Source organism: Scomber japonicus, unplaced genomic scaffold (genome assembly GCF_027409825.1).
Source record: "Scomber japonicus isolate fScoJap1 unplaced genomic scaffold, fScoJap1.pri scaffold_537, whole genome shotgun sequence".
Taxonomy (NCBI): Eukaryota; Metazoa; Chordata; class Actinopteri; order Scombriformes; family Scombridae; genus Scomber; species Scomber japonicus.
In genome coordinates, this window is record NW_026518588.1 from 1 (window position 1) to 20,000 (window position 20,000).

Below are 20,000 nucleotides of genomic sequence, written 5' to 3' on the forward strand. Positions count from 1 at the left end.
CTTCTTTCCTTCCCTCCCTCCTTCCTTCCTTCCTTACATCTGTCCTTCCTCCATCCCTCCTTCTCTCTTTCTTCCTTCCCCCTTCCTTTCCTTCCTTCTTCCTCCCTTCCTTCCTTCCTCCCTCCTTTCCTCCCTTCTTCATCCCTTCCTTCCTCCCTCCTTCCCTCCTTTCCTCCCTTCTTCATCCCTTCCTTCCTTCTTCCTCCTTTCCTCCCTTCTTCCTGCTCCCTTCCTTCCTCCCTTCCTTCCTTCCTTCCTCCTTTCCTCCCTTCCTTCCTTCCTTGAGGACAACAGGAGGGTTAAAGTCTTGACAGCAGTATCTGACTCCTGTTCTTCTTGTTTCTTTGTGTTTTAACAGGAAGTGCGGGAACGCCGGTGGTCTTTAACGAGAACGGCGACGCTCCCGGACGCTACGACATCTTCCAGTATCAGATCAACAACCGCTCGACGCCGGAGTACAAGGTCATCGGACAGTGGACCAATCAGCTGCATCTCAACGTACGGATCAATGACCTCAATCAAGGGCCACAAGGAAGGAAGGAAGGAAGGAAGGGAGGGAGGGAGGGAGGGAGGAAGGAAGGAAGGAAGGAAGAAAGAGAAAAGGAGGGAGGGAGGAAGGAAGGGAGGAAGGAAGGGAGGAAAGTCAGACAGAATGAAGGAAGGATGGAAGGAAGGAAGGATGGGAGAAAGGGAGAAAGGACAGAAGGAAGGAAGGTCAGAAGGAAGGAAGGAAGGGAGGGAGGGAGGGAGGAAGGATTAAAGAGAAAAGGAGGGAGGGAGGAAGGAAGGGAGGGAGGAAGAAGGAAGGAAGGTCGGACAGAATGAAGGAAGGACGGAAGGAAGAAAGGGAGAAAGGACAGATGGAAGGAAGGAAGGAAGGAAGAAAGGAAGTACAAGGTCAATTACCTCAATCTATAAGTTCAAGTCCAGAACCTTCATGTTACACAATGGTTCCCAAGGGGCTGAGCACCAATCCAAGTCCATGGAACCTTTTCCATTACTATAGTTCCTCCTCAACGTGAGCGGGGTCGTCATAGCAACGCTGCGTTAAACTACCTTGACACCTCGACACAAACACATAAATAATGGAGGACATCCTTCCTTCCTTCCTTCCTTCCTTCCTTCCTTCCCTCTGTCCTTGCTGTCTTCCTTCCTTCCTTCCTTCTGTCCTTCCTGTCTTCCTTCCTTCCTTCCTGCTGCTGTATGTGGCTTTCTGTCACACTTCCTTCCTTCCTTACTTCCTTCCTTCCTTCCTTCCTTCCCTCTGTCCTTCCTGCCTTCCTTCCTTCCTTCCTTCCTTCCTTCCTTCCTTCCTGCTGCTCTATGTGTCTTTCTGTCACACACAAAGCAAGAGAAGAGAAACTAATCTCTGTAACTATCACAGCATTTTAATAAGTCAGATTTTATATTTCTGATGTTGCCGTTTGTCCGTCTCCTGAAGCGTTAACCGTCTCACTTCCTCCTTCCTCCTTCCTCCTTCCCGTCTGCAGATGGAGAACCTGCAGTGGACCACCGGCGACCCCTCGCTGCCGGCTTCGGTGTGCAGCCTTCCCTGCCGCACCGGCGAGAGGAAGAAGGTGGTGAAGGGCGTCCCGTGCTGCTGGCACTGCGAGCGCTGCGAGGGCTACCACGTCCAGGCCAGCGAGTTCACCTGCGAGCTCTGCCCCTACGAGAAGAGACCCAACCAGAACCGCACCGACTGCCAGCCCATCCCCATCATCAAGCTGGAGTGGCACTCGCCCTGGGCGCTGGTGCCCGTCTTCATCTCCGTCCTGGGCATCATCGCCACCACCTTCGTCATCGTCACCTTCTTCCGCTACAACGACACCCCTATCGTGCGCGCCTCCGGGCGGGAGATGAGCTACGTGCTTCTGACGGGCATCTTCCTGTGCTACGTCATCACGTTCCCGATGATCGCCGCTCCCGACATCGTGGTCTGCTCCTTCCGTCGTATCTTCCTGGGCCTCGGGATGTGCTTCAGCAACGCCGCGCTGCTCACCAAGACCAACCGCATCCACCGCATCTTCGAGCAGGGCAAGAAGGCCGTGACGGCGCCGCGCTTCATCTCGCCGGCGTCCCAACTCGTCATCACCTTCTCGCTCATCTCGGTGCAGCTGCTGGGCGTCCTGGTGTGGTTCGCCGCCGACGACCCCCCGCACACCTTCGTGGATTACGGCGAGCAGCGCACGCAGGATCCCGAGAACGCTCGCGGCGTCCTCAAGTGCGACATCTCCGACCTGTCGCTCATCTGCTCGCTGGGCTACAGCATCCTCTTGATGGTCACATGCACTGTTTACGCCATCAAGACGCGCGGCGTTCCCGAGACTTTCAACGAGGCCAAGCCGATTGGATTTACTATGTACACCACCTGCATCATCTGGCTCGCCTTCATCCCCATCTTCTTCGGCACGGCTCAGTCGGAGGAGCGGGTGAGTGATGATGAATAATGTAATGTCATGTTTTATGTAACGTCCAGCAGAGGTTATAAATGGAAACACGCACGTCAGCAACATCTGCGCGGACTCTGTCACAAACCGGGACAGTTAGTGGCAAAAAGGTGGAACCCAAGTCTCAGTCTGGAGGCGGCAAGAGAGAGTGAACAAAAGTTTAGACAGCCCTTAAATCCCCAGTTCCCCCCAAACACCCACAGGTGACCCGTCCCAACCTCCACCCAGGGAAATCACACAGCCAATGAACAGACAGAGGGGCAGGCCGTCACAACTCACACACACACACACACACACACACACACACACACACACACACGCAGTATGACATTGATGACCGAGCTGGAGTCTGTATGAGATTCTGACGGTATGATAACCTTAGGTAAAATTATCACAGTTTCAAAACCAAAAAAAAAAAGATTTTTTGTTCTCCATTGAACAGTCTTTTATTTTTAGTAAATATGTATTTAAAATAAATAATAAAAAAAATAAGTGCAGTCCTTTAACTGAGGCTAAACCTGCAGCTCAAGTCACGACATTAATTAATTATTTTTAGTGAAAAAAAACACAAAATGCAAATAAATGCAATCACTGAACCTGTGGCTCAAGATCAGAACATTAATAACACTTCTTAACACTTCTAAGATAAATATAAATAAATAAATGCAGCAGGAACTTAAAACTGAATCAACAGGTTTTGGAGACTTGCTCATGATCATATTGGATGTATTTCCTCCTCAGGCTGCTACTGTCCGTTACCTTCTTCCTCCGAGCCGCGGCCGTCTGTCTTTTTACGGTAGCCGAAGTATAAATACAGCCGACTTGGTCCTTTTAGACGGGGGGGGGGGGGGGGGGGTTTGAGGGGGCTCGGGGGGGCTCGCCTCCTTCAGCCGTCATACAGCCTGCAGAGCTTCCTGCTTGTAACAGCAGGAGGAGTACGGGAGGGGTTGTACTTCACGCTGCAGCTGCACACGACCTGAGCGACCTCCACTCTCTCTCTGACCAGACGTCACATTAAAATAATTTATAACGGAACATTTTAGTGGTTTTGAAACCGTGACTTTTTCATACCGTGGTAAATCTTGAAACCGGTAACCGGCCCATTCCTAGTCTGCATGATGTGAAATCTTCGTTTTTCAATATAATACTGCAGTACTTTTACTGTAATACTGCATACTACATCACTATAATACTGCAGTACTTTTACTGTAATACTGCATACTACATCACTATAATACTGCAGTACTTTTACTGTAATACTGCATACTACATCACTATAATACTGCAGTACTTTTACTGTAATACTGCATACTACATCACTATAATACTGCAGTACTTTTACTGTAATACTGCATACTACATCACTATAATACTGCAGTACTTTTACTGTAATACTGCATACTACATCACTATAATACTGCAGTACTTTTACTGTAATACTGCATACTACATCACTATAATACTGCAGTACTTTTACTGTAATACTACATACTACATCACTCATAATACTGCAGTACTTTTACTGTAATACTGCATACTACATCACTATAATACTGCAGTACTTTTACTGTAATACTGCATACTACATCACTATAATACTGCAGTACTTTTACTGTAATACTGCATACTACATCACTATAATACTGCAGTACTTTTACTGTAATACTGCATACTACATCACTATAATACTGCAGTACTTTTACTGTAATACTGCATACTACATCACTATAATACTGCAGTACTTTTACTGTAATACTGCATACTACATCACTATAATACTGCAGTACTTTTACTGTAATACTGCATACTACATCACTATAATACTGCAGTACTTTTACTGTAATACTGCATACTACATCACTATAATACTGCAGTACTTTTACTGTAATACTGCATACTACATCACTATAATACTGCAGTACTTTTACTGTAATACTGCATACTACATCACTATAATACTGCAGTACTTTTACTGTAATACTGCATACTACATCACTATAATACTGCAGTACTTTTACTGTAATACTGCATACTACATCACTATAATACTGCAGTACTTTTACTGTAATACTGCATACTACATCACTATAATACTGCAGTACTTTTACTGTAATACTGCATACTACATCACTATAATACTGCAGTACTTTTACTGTAATACTGCATACTACATCACTATAATACTGCAGTACTTTTACTGTAATACTACATACTACATCACTCATAATACTGCAGTACTTTTACTGTAATACTGCATACTACATCACTATAATACTGCAGTACTTTTACTGTAATACTGCATACTACATCACTATAATACTGCAGTACTTTTACTGTAATACTGCATACTACATCACTATAATACTGCAGTACTTTTACTGTAATACTGCATACTACATCACTATAATACTGCAGTACTTTTACTGTAATACTGCATACTACATCACTATAATACTGCAGTACTTTTACTGTAATACTGCATACTACATCACTATAATACTGCAGTACTTTTACTGTAATACTGCATACTACATCACTATAATACTGCAGTACTTTTACTGTAATACTGCATACTACATCACTATAATACTGCAGTACTTTTACTGTAATACTGCATACTACATCACTATAATACTGCAGTACTTTTACTGTAATACTGCATACTACATCACTATAATACTGCAGTACTTTTACTGTAATACTGCATACTACATCACTATAATACTGCAGTACTTTTACTGTAATACTGCATACTACATCACTATAATACTGCAGTACTTTTACTGTAATACTACATACTACATCACTCATAATACTGCAGTACTTTTACTGTAATACTGCATACTACATCACTATAATACTGCAGTACTTTTACTGTAATACTGCATACTACATCACTATAATACTGCAGTACTTTTACTGTAATACTGCATACTACATCACTATAATACTGCAGTACTTTTACTGTAATACTGCATACTACATCACTATAATACTGCAGTACTTTTACTGTAATACTGCATACTACATCACTATAATACTGCAGTACTTTTACTGTAATACTGCATACTACATCACTATAATACTGCAGTACTTTTACTGTAATACTGCATACTACATCACTATAATACTGCAGTACTTTTACTGTAATACTGCATACTACATCACTATAATACTGCAGTACTTTTACTGTAATACTGCATACTACATCACTATAATACTGCAGTACTTTTACTGTAATACTGCATACTACATCACTATAATACTGCAGTACTTTTACTGTAATACTGCATACTACATCACTATAATACTGTAGTACTTTTACTGTAATACTGCATACTACATCACTATAATACTGCAGTACTTTTACTGTAATACTGCATACTACATCACTATAATACTGCAGTACTTTTACTGTAATACTGCATACTACATCACTATAATACTGCAGTACTTTTACTGTAATACTGCATACTACATCACTATAATACTGCAGTACTTTTACTGTAATACTGCATACTACATCACTATAATACTGCAGTACTTTTACTGTAATACTGCATACTTCATCACTGTAATACTGCAGTACTTTTACTGTAATACTGCATACTTCATCACTGTAATACTGCAGTACTTTTACTGTAATACTGCATACTACATCACTATAATACTGCAGTACTTTTACTGTAATACTGCATACTACATCACTATAATACTGCAGTACTTTTACTGTAATACTGCATACTACATCACTATAATACTGCAGTACTTTTACTGTAATACTGCATACTTCATCACTGTAATACTGCAGTACTTTTACTGTAATACTGCATACTACATCACTATAATACTGCAGTACTTTTACTGTAATACTGCATACTACATCACTATAATACTGCAGTACTTTTACTGTAATACTGCATACTACATCACTATAATACTGCAGTACTTTTACTGTAATACTGCATACTACATCACTATAATACTGCAGTACAGGATGTGAAATCAAAGGTTTTAACGTTCAGCTTCTTGTTTAAACTTTAACTTAATGTGTTAAATAGAGGATGATGTGGTTGAGAGGCAGGACTGTCTCTACTAACTCTCTGCTCTGACTGACTAATTGATGATTGATCTGTTTCTGATCACCACAGGCAGAGCCCAGCCTGCTCTCAGCCTCTTGACACAAAACTAATTAGAGCAGAATTAAATTTAGCTCATTCAGACAACAGTTTTTTGGGTAGAGTTTGCTGTAAGTGAGCTGCCAGATGGAGCTTTTTGCTCATTATCTCGTCTTTGGGGAGATCTGGAGGACAGGTGGAGCAATTTACTGAGATTCCCTCTAAATATAGTCGATCAGTCTTTTTCTGTTGCTGCTGTTCAGTTACAAATTAGAATTACTTCCTGGTGTATAATAACATGAAGACATGACATCTGATTATCTGCAGATAATCTACAGCAGGTCTCTAACCCTCCTGCATGCTTCAGGTTTCTCTCTCTAACACACCTGAGTCTAATTATTTGCTCGTTATCAAGCTCATTAACAAGCTTCAGGTCAAGGAAGGGAGGAAGTGAGAAAAAAGGAAATGAGGAAGGAAGGAAGGGAGTAACGAAGAAAGGAAGGAAGGGAGGGAGGGCGGGAGGGAGGGAGGAAGGAAGGGAGTGAGGGAGGAAGTGAGAAAAAAGGAAATGAGGAAGGAAGGAAGGGAGTAACGAAGAAAGGAAGGAAGGGAGGGAGGAATGAAGGAAGGGAGGGAGGGAGGGAGGAAGGAAGGGAGGGGGGGAGGAAGTGAGAAAAAAGGAAATGAGTAAGGAAGGAAGGGAAGGAGGAATGAAGGAAGGAAGGGAGGGAGGGAGGGAGGAAGGAAGAAGGAAGGAAGGAAGGGAGGGAGGGAGGAAGGAAGAAGGAAGGAAGAAGGAAGGAAGAAGGAAGGAAGAAGAAAGGGGGATGAGAAAGGAAGGAAGGAAGGAAGGAAGGAAGGAAGGAAGGAAGGAAGGAAGGGGAGATCTGGAGGACAGGTGGAGCAATTTACTGAGATTCCCTCTAAATATAGTCGATCAGTCTTTTTCTGTTGCTGCTGTTCAGTTACAAATTAGAATTACTTACTGGTGGATAATAACATGAAGACATGACATCTGATTATCTGCAGATAATCTACAGCAGGGCTCTAACCCTCCTGCATGTTTCAGGTTCCTCTCTCTAACACACCTCAGTCTAATTATTTGTTCGTTATCGAGCTCATTAACAAGCTTCAGGTCAAGGAAGGAAGGGAGGGAGGGAGGAAAGAAGGAAGGAAGTGAGGAAAGATGTGAGGGAGCAAAGTAAGAGGGAAGGAGGGGAAGAACAAAGGAAAAATTAAAGACAGAGGGAGGAAAGAAGGACCGAAGGAATGAGGATGGAAGTGAAGAAAGGAGGAAGGAAGGAAGGAAGTAACTAAGTAAGGAAAGGAAGGAAGGAAGGAAGTAGCTAAGGAATGGAGGAAAGAAGGAGGGAGGGAATGAAGGAAGGAAGTAACTAAGTAAGGGAGGGCAGGAAGGAAGGAGGAAAAGAGGAAGGAAGTAAGGAAGTGAGGAAAGAAGTGAAGAAGCAAAGAAAGAGGGAAGAAGGAAGGAAGGAAGGAACAGTCAAAAGAGAGATTTGACCCGGGAGGACGACAGGAGGGTTAACCCTAACCCTGTAGATCTGTAGCTCGTTATCGAGCTCATTAACGAGCTTCAGCTAATTGATAACGAGCTAATACTCAGAGTCAGGTGTGTTAGAGAGAAACCTGAAACCTGCTCTGGATTCATTCATGTTTTAATCTTCCTGTCGTCCTCCCGGGTCAAATTGACCCCGTCTGTTTTTACTATTCCTTCTTTCCTCCCTTCCTTCTTTCCTTTCCTTTCCTTTCTTCCCTTCCTTCCTCCCCATTTTCCTTCCTTCTCCTCTTCCTTCCCCCCTTCTTCCTTCCTTTTTCCTCCCTCCCTCCTACCTTCCTTCCTCCCTTCCTTCCCTCCTCATTCCTTCCTTTCCCCCTTCCTTCCCTCCTTCCTTCCTTCCTTCCTTCCTTCCTTCCTTCCTTCCTTCCCTCCTACCTTCCTTTCTTCCTTCTTTCCTTTCCTTTCCTCCCTTCCTTCCGTCCCTTCCTCTCTCCTTCCTTCCTTCCTTCATTTCTTCCTTCCTTCCTTCCCTCCTACCTTCCTTTCTTCCTTCTTTCCTTTCCTTTCCTCCCTTCCTTCCATCCCTTCCTCTCTTCTTTCCTTCCTCCCTTTCTTCCTTCCTTGACTCGAGGACAACAGGAGGGTTAATCCAATGTGAATAAAAAAGAAACTTTGAAATGTGGCAGGTTTCCATGACAACACATTCATTTTGTAGCTCCATTTCATACTTCCTATTAAGCTTGATGACTAAATCAGTAACCCTATCAAAGCCAAGGGAGGGGGGGGGGGACCTTTAATTACTGAACTTCAGTTTGATATTCTTTTTGTACTAAAATAAATGAGCTGTTTTATTTCCGTTCTTTGTATCAGGTCATAAATATGTTGGAAAGATATTCAATGCAGGTCAAGGAAGGAAGGAAGGAAGGGAGGGAGGGAGGGAGGGAGGGAGGGAGGGAGGGAGGGAGGGAGGAAAGAAGGATAGATGGAAGGAAGGACAGATGGAAGGAAGGAAGGAAAGAAGGAAGAAAGGAAGGAAGGGCAGATGGAAGGAAGGAAGAAGGAATGAAGAAAGGAGAAAAGGAAGGACAGATGGAAGGAAGAATGGAAGGAAGGACAGAAAGAAGTAAGGAAAGAAGGACAAATTGAAGGAAGGAAGAAAGGAAAAAAGGAAGGACAGAAGGAAGGAAGGAAGGAAGGACAGGTGGAAGGAAGGAAAAAGCACTGGAAGGAAAGTGGGCCGGATTGCACCCCTCGGTGGGCCGCATGTTTGACACCCCTGACCTGGGTTGATTTATTCAGACACGTTTTTTTATTTCCTGTCAGCTCCCAGAAATCTCTCCAGCCGACTGTTTCTCCATCAACAGAAACGTTTAACTCCAGAATGTAGATCCACATCAGAGACGAATGATTTCCTGTAGTTTCATCATCGTGTGTCTGCAGCAGCCGAACAGGTGGAAACAGAAATGTTAAGTTATCGGTCCTGGTTTACTTCTGCTTGATTCTGGTTCAATGCAGATATTCATTCAATCATTAGTGAATGTTTCTACCAGGCGGGGAGCTCCGGTCCTCTGAAATGAAGCCAACCAGGAAGTAACTTAGAGCTGCATTCTATCAAAAGGCCACCAGGGGGCGACCGTCTCTATACAAGTCAATGGAGAATTCACCAACTTCTCACTTGATTTCTAACCTCAGTAAACGTTTTCAAAATGTGTTTATGGTCTCAATCGCTAGTTTAAAGCCTTCTTCAATGCAGTATGATGTTCATTTGGGACATTTTGGCCTCCCTGATTTTATATGTGACGATAAAGCAGGGTATGCATTAGGGGGCGGGGCTACGTCCTGATTGACAGGTTGATTGACCAATGTCCTCCAGATCCAGCCCTCGTAACCATAGCAACCTCCCCGCTCCGCCCATGGCTCCGCCTCATGCCCATATAAGTAGAATCCCTGTTTTTATTTTTCCCAGCATGCACCTGAAAGTTTCAAGATGGCGCTGCCTAGATTAGAAACTATTGGCTTCTGAGCAGCAGTCCACAAACCAATGGGTGACGTCACGGATGTTACGTCTGTTTCTTTTATACAGTCTGTGATTAGTACAGATTTGTTGAGATCATTATAAATTCCTTGATGTTTTACAGTCTAGAAACTAACTATGGTAAACTAAGTGAATCAACAGCTCTGTGTTTTATTATTATTGAGTATAGTGTAAATATGAATTGCAATAATAGAGAATAATGTAGTTATATGTGTGTCGGTGCTTTGCTGATTTAACCCTCCTGCTGTCAGTGCTGCTCAGGAGGAAGGAAAGGAGGAAGGTAATTAGGCTTTCCTCCTCTGCATCATGTCTGGACGTCTCCACCGCCACAAGAGGAAGTGACTTAATAAAGGTCTGTGTTAAGAAGCCTTATTAAAGCGGCTCTGAACACAGCGGGTATTGATCTTGATCTGGAGGCTGTCAGGAGGTTTCTCATCCTGTTCCTTCCTTCCTTCCTTCCTTCCTTCCTTCCTTCCTTCCTTCCATCTGTCCTTCCTTCCATCTGTCCTTACTCCCTTTCTTCCTTCTGTCATTCCTTCCTTCCTTCCATCTGTCCTTCCTTCCATCTGTCCTTACTCCCTTTCTTCCTTCTGTCATTCCTTCCTTCCTTCCATCTGTCCTTCCTTCCATCTGTCCTTACTCCCTTTCTTCCTTCTGTCATTCCTTCCTTCCTTCCTTCCTTCCTTCCTTCCTTCCTTCTGTCCTTCCTCCCTTTCTTCCTTCCTTCTGTCATTCCTTCCTTCCTTCCATCTGTCCTTCCTTCCATCTGTCCTTACTCCCTTTCTTCCTTCTGTCATTCCTTCCTTCCTTCCTTCCTTCCTTCCTTCCTTCCTTCCTCCCTACCTCCTTTCCTTCCTCCCTCCTACCTTCCTTCCTTCTTCCTCCCTCCTTCTCTCTTTCTTTCCTCCCCCTACCTTTCCTCCGTCCTTCCTTCCTTCCTTCCTTCCTTCCTTCCTTCCTTCCTCCCTTCCTTCCATCCTGATCTTGATCTGGAGGCTGTCAGGAGCTTTCTCTTCCTGTTCCTTATAATGAACTCATCATACGCTCGTCTGTCGTTACACTCGCAGCTCTTTATTTACCAAACTCAGCGTCTGGTTCATCGTCTGGTCTGAAACGTTCACAGATCCAGAGTCAGATCAGTCTGAGGTTCAATAAATCTACACTGAAGAACAATATTCAGTAGATTTACCCAACTACTGTATTAAAATATCAGTTAGAGGTACTAGTACTTTACTGTAGTACAGTTAGAGGTACTAGTACTTTACTGTAGTACAGTTAGAGATACTAGTACTTTACTATAGTACAGTTAGAGGTACTAGTACTTTACTATAGTACAGTTAGAGATACTAGTACTTTACTGTAGTACAGTTAGAGGTACTAGTACTTTACTGTAGTACAGTTAGAGGTACTAGTACTTTACTGTAGTACAGTTTGAGGTACTAGTACTTTACTGAAGTACAGTTAGAGGTATTAGTACTTTACTGTAGTACAGTTTGAGGTACTTGTACTTTACTGTAGTACAGTTTGAGGTACTAGTACTTTACTGAAGTACAGTTAGAGGTATTAGTACTTTACTGTAGTACAGTTTGAGGTAGTACTTTTACTGTAATACTGCATACTACATCACTCAATACTGCAGTACTTTTACTTGTATGGAGTATTTTTACATTACTGTGTTGGTACTATTACTGCAGGATCTGAGCTCTTCTTCCATCACTGTTAAATATATCAAAACTATAAAATAACACTTATAGTTATTCCACGTTACTTTATAGTTCTGGTTTCCTCCGTTTTGTTCTACAGTTTAGAAAATGAAGAGAAACTCTTGAATGAGTTGGTTTTGTTCGATAAAAGAACAATCTGAGGATGAAACAGACTCCATCCTGAATGTGGAGGTGAAGCAGGTCAGTGTGTGAATGTGGAGCAAAGCGTTTACAGCATCAGTTGGCTTCGTGCCGGCTGAGCGAGGAGCCACAGAATGACTAACAAGCACATCAGAGAGGCCGGGCCCTGAGGAGGCGTTTATATTCCCAGGTAGCCTGAGAGGAGCCGGGGCCGCTGGGAGGAGCCGGGGCTGCTGGGAGGGAGGAGACGGGGCCGCTGGGAGGAGCCGGAGACGCTGGGAGGAGCCGGGGCCGCTGGGAGGAGCCGAGGCCGCTGGGAGGGAGGAGCCGGAGCCGCTGGGAGGAGCCGAGGCCGCCGGGAGGAGCCGGAGCTGCTGGGAGGGAGGAGCCGGGGCCGCTGGGAGGAGCCGAGGCCGCCGGGAGGAGCCAGAGCTGCTGGGAGGAGCCGGAGCCGCTGGGAGGAGCCGGAGCCGCCGGGAGGAGCCGGGGCTGCCGGGAGGAGCCGGAGCTGCTGGGAGGAGCCGGGGACGCCGAGAAGAGCCGGGGCTGCTGGGAGGAGCCGGGGCCGCTGGGAGGAGCCGGGGCCGCCGGGAGGAGCCGGGGCTGCTGGGAGGAGCCGGGGCAGATGGGAGGAAGATAGGAGGGAGGAAAAGAAGGTAGGAGGGAGGGAGGAAGGAAGGAAGGGAGGAAAGAAGTAAATAAGAAAGGGGGTTTAAGGAAGGAAGGAAGAAGGAAAGAGAGAATGAGGGGGAGCCGGGGCCGGCAAGAAGGGCCGGCAAGAAGACACCGAGAAGACACCGAGAAGAGCCGGGGCTGCTGGGAGGAGCCGGGGCGGCCGGGAGGAGCCAGGGCTGCTGGGAGGAGTCAGGGACGCCGAGAAGAGCCGAGCCGCCGGGAGTCACGCTGCCTCCACACATAATGAACCAGCATTTGATATTCAGCCGGAGGATCCAGAGAAGATTAACATGCAGGATCTCCTCACAGCAGCTGCTCCTGGGAACCCTGCTCCTCTGACCTCCAGTGATGAGCTGCTTTATCATATTAATATGCTAAAAGTGCTATTATTAGTGTCATTATCAGCGCGTGCCAGGGTTTCCTCTGCTCTCTGCCCGCTGTGCTTTTATCTCCAGATGTTTAGAAGTCACACAGGACGGCAGGTGAAGACACACAGAGATAAAAGAGTCTGAAGCTGTTAAACAACATGCGGATCTGTTTTCTATCTCTGGTTTTATTGTGCAGCTCTTTAAACAGAAGCTCAGTGTGTGAGCAGCGATTAGCTCTGCTCTGCTGCTTCTCCTCCTCATGAGCCTCAGACTGGCGGAGAGGAAGTTGATAGAGACCGCGGCGTTATCGCTCGACGGCCATCGCTGGCGTTTGAGCAGCGGCTTGTATTTGGTGTGAGGGGGAAAGGTCACCTGAGGTCAAATGAAGACCTCATGATGTCATCAACAGAGAGAAGAAACTGAAACCTCTGAAGTCTGAAAGCAAAACTGTGAATGAACGGTTAATCATGTGAGAGCAGTCTTTATACTTACCTCCTGTTGGCCTTGAGTCAAGGAAGGAAGGGAGGATGGAAAGGAAGGAAGGGAGGATGGACGAAGCAAGGAAGGGAGGAAGAAGGAAGGAAGGTAGAAAAGAAGGAAGGAAGGGAGGGAGGAAGAAAAGGAAGGAAGCGAGGATGGAGGAAAGAAGGAAGGAAGGAAGGAAGGAAGAGGGATTAAGGAAGGACAGACGGAAGGACGACAGGAAGGTTAATGTAATAATATTTAAACACACTTTTATTTACGTTTCTCTTCTTTAAGGCATCACAACTGCATCGATTAATCAATTAATCAATTAGCCGGTCGAGCAGCAGTCCACAAACCAATGGGTGACATCACGGATGTTACCACATGAGATACATTTCTTTTATACAGTCTATGTTTCGAACACAGCCTGAGAATGAACTTTATAATGAAGGAGGAGACAGTTTGTCACATTGACTCCTCAGTCTTTAACTCCTTAATGATGCAGCCACAATAAAACCTGAACCAAGTATTTGAGTTTAACTTGTCTGCAGCATGCATTCAGTTATATCTGAGTGTTTGAGATGAGCAGGAAAGGCACAGCTATCACTTCCTTTCTATTAAATAACTTCCTGAAAGTCCTTTTAGCTGTTTGGAGGAGTTTTAAGGTTCTTTATTTCCACTCCAATAAATATCAGAGGAGTGACATTAAACCTGCAGGAACATCCAGACTCCAGCTGAACCTGATTCTTTAGGGTTTAATTGGATCTGCCAGTACAGCAGGTTTCAGTTACAGTCTGTGCTCGATCGGACTCACACCAACACAACCATCCCTACACTTCCTGCTTAGAAGGTTCAGTCTGTACTTTAGTTTGAGAGAAAGGAGATTTAGTTATTAATATGAGCGGAGACGGACGGAGGGAAGAGATGAATCAACCTTCCTCCCTCCCTCCTCCTTCCTTCCTTCTTTCCTTCCTCCTTTCCTCCCTCCTTCCTCCTTTCCTTCCTCCTTTCCTCCCTCCCTCCTCCTTCCAAAGAAAGGATAAAAGGAAGTAGGAAGGACAGATGGGAGGAAGAAAGGAAGGAAGGAACAAAGAAAGGATAAAAGGAAGTAGGAAGGACAGATGGAAGAAAGGAAGGAAGGAAGAAACAAAGAAAGGATAAAAGGAAGAAGGAAGGACAGATGGAAAGAAGGACAGATGGAAGAAAGGAAGGAAGGAAGGAACAAAGAAAGGATAAAAGGAAGTAGGAAGGACAGATGGAAGAAAGGAAGGAAGGAAGGAACAAAGAAAGGATAAAAGGAAGTAGGAAGGACAGATGGAAGGAAGGACAGATGGAAGAAAGGAAGGAAGGAAGGAAGGAACAAAGAAAGGATAAAAGGAAGTAGGAAGGACAGATGATTTATCTTCTACTGGTCCTTTATGCAGCCGTCTCAGAGGAATAAGATATATCAGTACTTGTTAGTAGATCAGTTAATTGTTGGTTTGGATCCAAACATGAAGAGAAATATAGAAACTCAGCAGCTGCCTCCTTTCCTCCCTCCCTCCTCCTTCCTTCCTTCTTTCCTTCCTGGTTTGGATACATACAGCAGCTGCCTCCTGTAATAGTCTCATTTCATGATCCTGTCCGGTTGGTCCACCTGTGTCCTCGCTGGGACGCTCAGATTAAAGACTCAGGCCTCAGCTGCAGTCCTGAGCTTTAAACCAGCTCCAGCTTTGATCAGCCAGAGAGGACGGGAGGGGTTGGAGGGCGAGCGGGGGGAGGTCAGGTCAGCGAGACACTGAGCTGCACAGTCACAGGACTCAGCCTCCATTAACCTCCCCAACCTTCATTTCCACCTCAAACTTCCCTCATAAGAAGATTTAAAGTTGGATGTTTCTCACCCTGACTGCAAACTTTACCTGCAGCTCAAACCCACCGGCCTCAATGTGAGGTCTATTTCTTCTTATTCCATACAGATATATATGAAAGGAACCAGGATGAAAACTGCCTCAACATGTTGATTAATGTTAAATGAACCTTTAGTTAGAGTCTGACTGTGTGCTGATGGAGAATCTAAATGTTTCTGACTCATTTTTGGGTCTGTGCTCTTCACATTCACGACACTTAAGGCTGAAAACTAAAAATCCTCACTGCTGAAAATAAAAAGTGTTTCATCCCGACTTAAGATTTTTAATGCTGAGAGTAGAGAAAGTTAGAGGAAGTCCAAGAGGCTTCACTAAGACCTGCTCACAAGCTGCAGGTCTATCTATCCATCTACCCATCTATCCATCCATCCATCCACCTACCTATCCATCTATCCATCTATCTATCCATCTACCCATCTATCTATCCATCTACCCATCTATCCATCCATCCATCCACCTACCTATCCATCTATCCATCTATCTATCCATCTACCCATCTATCTATCCATCTACCCATCTACCCATCCATCGATCGATCGATCGATCGATCTATCTATCTATCTATCTATCTATCTATCTATCTATCTATCTATCTATCTATCTATCTATCTATCTATCTATCTATCTATCTATCTATCTATCTATCTATCTATCTATCTATCTATCTATCTATCTATCTGTCCGTCCGTCCGTCCGTCCGTCCGTCCGTCCGTCCGTCCGTCCGTCCGTCCGTCCGTCCGTCCGTCCGTCCGTCCGTCCGTCCGTCCATCTATCTACCCATCTATCTATCTATCTATCTGTCCGTCCGTCCGTCCGTCCGTCCGTCCGTCCGTCCGTCCGTCCGTCCGTCCATCTATCTACCCATCTATCTATCTATCCCTCCCTCCCTCCCCTCTGTTCAGTAGTAGTATCTCTGAGGAGGAAACCTTCAGCTGGTAACTTGAGGCAGTGTTTAACAGGAGTCTTAATGTTCAGATCAGATCATCAGTGAATCAGACCTGTGGCGTCTCTGCTCAGTAATCAAGTCTTTCCTCTCCTCGCTGTGACTCACAAACGTTTCTGTCTTTGACTCATTTCACAGCACATGTTCCCCTCCGAGGGCTGAGTGCTTGTTGGTGAGTCGGCCCGCAGCGCTTCCTCACCTTCCTTATCTCTTCCTTCAGCGTGTAATCACAACAGCAACAACCAGGTCCTCCAGGGCTGCAGCACGCTTTCACTTTGAATCATTTAGTCTATGAAATGTTAGAAAATGGCTTTCACGTTGCTCAGAGGCCACAGTGACGGGGGGAAGCAGTGTAGAGAAGCTGGAGCGGTCAAATGTTTCTGACTGGAGGAAGCTGGGAGGGAGGGAGGGAGAGAGGGAGGGAGAGAGGGAGGAAGGAAGTGAGGAAGGAAAAGAGGAAGGAAGGGAGGGAGGGAGGGAGGAAGGAAGGGAGGAAAGGAAAAGAGGAAGGGAGGGAGGGAGGAAGGAAGGGAGGAAAGGAAGCAAGGAAGGAAGGGAGGGAGGAAGGAAGGGAGGAAGAAGGATGGAAAGGAAGGAATGAAGGGAGGAAGGAAAGGAGGGAGGGATTAAGGAAAGAAGGAAGGAAGGAAGGAAAGGAGGGAGGAAGGGAGGGAAGGAGGGAGGGAGGAAGGAAAAGAGGAAGGAAGGGAGGAAGGTAAGCAAGGAATGAAGGGAGGGAGGAAGGGAAGAAGGAAGGAAAAGAGGGAGGAAGGAAGGGAGGAAGGCTCAGAGGCCACAGCAACGGGGAAGCAGTGTAGAGAAGCTGGAGCGGTCAAATGTTTCTGACTGGAGGAAGCTGCACATCAATCAACTAAACAAGCAACACATTAGTTTTTTCCTCCTGTTGGCAGAAATCAAGGTTCATATTCTGCAAGTTATTCACACGTTTATTCTCACATTTTAACCCCTTTAAAGCTGCAGTTGGTAACTTAGTTGCAGTTGAACGCAGCCACGCCCTAATGCATACCCTGCTTTATCGTCACATATAAAATCAGGGAGGCCAAAATGTCCCAAATGAACATCATACTGCATTGAAGAAGGCTTTAAACTAGCGATTGAGACCATAAACACATTTTGAAAACGTTTACTGAGGTTAGAAATCAAGTGAGAAGTTGGTGAATTCTCCATTGACTTGTATAGAGACGGTCGCCCCCTGGTGGCCTTTTGATAGAATGCAGCTCTAAGTTACTTCCTGGTTGGCCTCATTTCAGAGGACCGGAGCTCCCCGCCTGGTCGCAGCTCATCTGTCCACTCAGGCTGAAAGTAGCGGGACTTTCTCTTAATTTTTTTTTCCTTTTCGTCATTTTTCTTATCTACAATGAGCGCACACATCAACGTTAACAAGTGTTCTTGTTGATGGAAATGGAGGGAAATCTGTGAGTTTGTTTGATGTTGTCATGGCAACGATTCCTGAATGTAACAATATTGTGCAGTAGGCTTTAGTTATGGAGTCAAACGAGGTGGAAAGTGAAATTACGTATTTGCCACAAAGCCTTGTCATTTTGATAGAAGTAGTTTTGACTGTTGTTTTAGACTTCCTCTATGCCGATGCTCATCCCTTTATTTGCAAGTTGTTTTTTTTTCGCCAAGCCATTTTGTCCGAGAGTCCCGGCCGTGCAGCAAAAGAGCCCCAGCTTCCCAACTCATGGACGAAACCACATGGACACAAAATAAACCTCATTGACCCAAATACAGGAGAGAAGGGTTCAGACCTCGTGGTGTCAGACTCTGTATTTTATGTTGTGTTGTCCACTTCCTGTCTAGTCTTCCCCTGTGCTGTCAGTTTTACTTCCCCTCTTTGTTCTTTTTCCCGCCTTAGTTGATTACCTATTTGTTTCACCTGTGTCTTGCCTCCCTGTGTATATAACCCACCCCCCACCCCCCCCCACCTCCACCATGTCTTCCTTGCCAGATTGTCTTTGTTACCCTGTGTTCTTCCTTTCTCGCGTACTTCCTGTTTGTTTCTTTGTGTAAGACCAGTTTGTTTTTTGACCTCAGATTTTCTGCCTGCTCCTTGCCTGTTTTGGTTGTCTGATTCCTGCTAGCCTTTTTCGTGTATGACCACCTGCCTCCTCTTTGGATTAAAGAACTTGGCTTACTGGACTTTGTACCTCTCCCTCGCTTCCCCTTCTTGCAACTGGGTCCACACTCACCAGCCGTTACACATGGATTCTAGCTGATGCATTTTGGACCATCTGAAGGCCTCTTGTTACAGATATAATGCCCCATCAGTCCTTATGGCTGTAATGATAACCTTGTTTAGTGCTAGCCGGTCGTGCTCGTAATAAAACATTGATGAACGAGGATCTCCTGTGGTGTAGTCGGATGTTTGGTAGCAGGCGTTCCTTCATTAGAGCACATTTTCACCACCATGTAAACAAGTCACCTGCCTGAACACCTGACCGTGTGTGGTTCCCTCTGCCCTTCAGACCGTATGTGGTTCCCTCTGCCTTTCAGACCGTGTGTGGTTCCCTCTGCCCTTCAGACTGTGTGTGGTTCCCTCTGCCCTTCAGACTGTCGGTGTGATGAGAGCTTGTGTTGGAGCGGCTGCATTAATCACTTCAGAGACGCCTTTTTCCCTCTCAGGCCCACAAATGACGTTATGCTCTGCTGTCTGTCATACATTTTCATAATGACTCCTCGATGCATCGCTGGAATCACCGCCGTGCTCACCGCTGCCTCTGGGGGGGTGAGGGGGGGTAGAGGGGAGGGCGAGGGGGGGGCTCTCCATCTGTTGCGTTGATTCCTTCCTTCCGCTCCTTCCTCCCCGTCCTGGTGTCTGAGCGGAGCCCCGCTGAGGATTCCCCGTCGTGAGTTTGCCACTCAGTCAGAGGGCCATTAGACAGGGCCACGGCTTATGTGTGAAGCGGTTGCCGTGGCAACGCAGGTGGTCTCTCAGAGCAGCGGCGTAGCATTTTGGGAGTGTGTGCACAGGTGTGTTATGACAGATGATGATGATGGGGCGGGTTAAAGAGAGGAAGAGGAAACAGAGGTGTGTGTGTGTGTGTGTGTGTGTGTGTGTGTGTGTGTGTGTGTGTGTGTGTGTGTGTGTGTGTGTGTGTGTGTGTGTGTGTGTGTGTGTGTGTGTGTGTGTGTGTCTCTCTCTCTGATAACTGAGCTGAGTGTCTTCGTGCTGCAGCAGTCGGTTGCTTCTCACTGCAAAATGAATCCTGTCAGCATCAACGACACTTTAATGCTTCCTGTCACACCTGAATATTAATAATTTATCAAATATAATAAACACACACGCTCTCCCTGTATCTACTGAACTCAGCTCTAAAGTCCCTTTAATACCATAAAAGTACTGCAGTATTATAGTGATGTAGTATGCAGTATTACAGTAAAAGTACTGCAGTATTATAGTGATGTAGTATGCAGTATTACAGTAAAAGTACTGCAGTATTATAGTGATGTAGTATGCAGTATTACAGTAAAAGTACTGCAGTATTATAGTGATGTAGTATGCAGTATTACAGTAAAAGTACTGCAGTATTATGAGTGATGTAGTATGCAGTATTACAGTAAAAGTACTGCAGTATTATAGTGATGTAGTATTACAGTAAAAGTACTGCAGTATTATAGTGATGTAGTATGCAGTATTACAGTAAAAGTACTGCAGTAT

The 20,000-nt window shown here is 45.2% G+C and overlaps 1 pseudogene; it reads left to right on the forward strand.

The window, feature by feature from the left end:
• Positions 1 to 358: 358 nt before the first annotated feature.
• The window catches only part of LOC128354756 (metabotropic glutamate receptor 8-like), a 27,237-nt pseudogene continuing 7,595 nt past the window's right edge, over positions 359 to 20,000 (forward strand).